Source organism: Rhea pennata, chromosome 1, assembly GCF_028389875.1.
Source record: "Rhea pennata isolate bPtePen1 chromosome 1, bPtePen1.pri, whole genome shotgun sequence".
NCBI lineage: Eukaryota > Metazoa > Chordata > Aves > Rheiformes > Rheidae > Rhea > Rhea pennata.
This window is the reverse complement of record NC_084663.1, coordinates 50,399,242-50,401,328: the sequence shown is the minus strand read 5'-3', so window position 1 is coordinate 50,401,328 and position 2,087 is coordinate 50,399,242. Positions and strand designations below refer to the sequence as shown.

Genomic DNA, 2,087 nt, shown 5'->3' with positions numbered 1-2,087 from the left:
ATAGCATTAACCTTGACAATGACAGATTTCCTTCAAATCACCATTAGAAAGAGTATCTGCTGTTTTCTGTGTTCTAATGCAGAAACTCAGGAAACCCTTGGAAAAATACCCAGTGATTCATAATTTCATATTTACACATGTTCAGTGACTGACTGGCAGCATTTCTTTTTTTTCTGTTTTTAAACCTGCAGATTATTTGGCACTCAGGAATTCTCCCAAACATTTATCCCATTCGTGACAAATACATATTTGCAAAAGCATCTTTCACTTGCTGGCCCAATCCATGTTCAACTGAAGTCAGCAGGGTGGGATATATTGTGTGAGTCAGATTTCTAAACGTAAGTGTCCATGCATGAGCTTGGGGCAGGATTCAGCTGCCTTAGCATGAGGCGCCTGCCAGCACTGTCATGGTGTACCTCAGCCCCACAGGCTGACCCAGGACAGCACATTTTTTCTGCAGATCCTGTAACATGCTGCCAGCCTCTGAGGTGCCTTGGGTACACATGGCCCAAGGGGCCTGCATTCAGGAAAACTGATGCTTCCCAAAGTATTTCATTTCCTATTATAATCTAATAGAGATCCGGGGCTTATCATAGCATGGTAAGGTTGGAAGGGACCTCTGGAGGTCATCTAGTCTAACCCTCAGCATAGCACGAGGTTTGAACCCACAACCTTGGCCTTAGCAGCAGCATGCTCTAATCAACTGAGCTACACCTGCCCCCAAATGAATGGAGTGAACACTCCGGGAATATAGTAGGCTATCATAAACAGTAAGGTTGGAAGGGACTTCTGGAGATCATCTAGTCCAACCCCCCTGCTCAGGCAGGGTCACCTAGAGCATGTTAGATGGGGGAAGAAGGGAAGTTTCCTCCCAGGGCACAGCCATTTCCACCACTGTGAGTGGATGGCAGTCTGGAGAAAAGGTATGTGGAGATGCTGGGGCTTGAACCCAGGGCCTCTTACATGCAAAGCAAGCGCTCTCCCACTGAGCTACATCCCCCTTGATTCAGTTGCCTCCACATAGGCATCTAAAGCAAGAAAAATCCTCCTAAGGTGTGGGAGACCTCTACCTGGAGCTGGCAGACATGACCCAGGAGATATGAAAACTCACGCCTCTCCAGATGTGTAACTCAAGGTTAGCTAGGCTGCCCCACCACCTTTCAAATGACATCAGATGTTTAAGTTTATAAAATGGTTGAGCTCTCGGCTGGTGCATTCAAAGGAGTCTAGAAATCAACTTAGATAAGTATATATGCTATCTGCATAGGGTCAGCCTGATGAGCATCTCCAAGGCTCAGTTCAGCTGTCTACACATTGATATCCCATGCCATTTGAGAGGTCATAGGCTATCCCATCTCATCACCAGCTGCTGATCCAGAAGGGCACAACAGTCCTATAAGCTGTGTGGGTGCCAGAGACACCTCCCGCACTGCCTGACTAGCAGACACCATGGCTGTGGGTTGCATCTGTGTTTGCATTGCACCACCTGATGTATAGGGGCACCGATCCTAAGTGTGGAGCCTGAGCGCTGCTATGGTGCAAACAAATATTAACGTTCATCTCAACAAGAGCAAAAGGTTGCCTCCCACTTCTTTAAAGCCTGCTTTTCACTTCTTTAGCTTATATGAAGCTTTCTCTTTGTCTCCACCTCCCTTTTCATTATTTTTGAACATTCAAAATATAAAAATGGATCCAAAGCAAGGTAAATCTTGTGGAAACAAAGATGCACATCTGTGTCAAGTCGTTGTTGATACATTCTATCATTTCAACTCTGTTCTCAGATACATTCAAAAGGTTTGCTTAACTTACCTCTTTGTGGTTCTTAAGTATGAAAACCTATTGTTGTTTTATAATAATGCTTGCGTTTGACAGAAATTTGAAATTTCAAGCATTTTCAGGAGTTCAGATGCCTCTTTTGAAAGAACAGCTCTTGATGTCTCCATCCATCAAATGGGCTAAGTAAATATTTCATCAGTTTTAGTAATGCAGTAAGTGCGCACGATATATATATAATGCTAGGGACCATTTAAAAATACATTAAAATGCTTTGCCATATTAGAAAGTTTATAACATTGAGTCAGAGGTGG

The 2,087-nt window shown here is 43.9% G+C and overlaps 1 non-coding gene across 1 annotated transcript; it reads right to left on the bottom strand.

Moving 5' to 3' along the window:
* Positions 1-928: 928 nt before the first annotated feature.
* On the bottom strand, positions 929-1,000 carry TRNAA-UGC (transfer RNA alanine (anticodon UGC)). The gene has a single exon. It is a non-coding gene; the product is annotated as a tRNA-Ala (tRNA).
* Between the last annotated feature and the right edge of the window lie 1,087 nt (positions 1,001-2,087).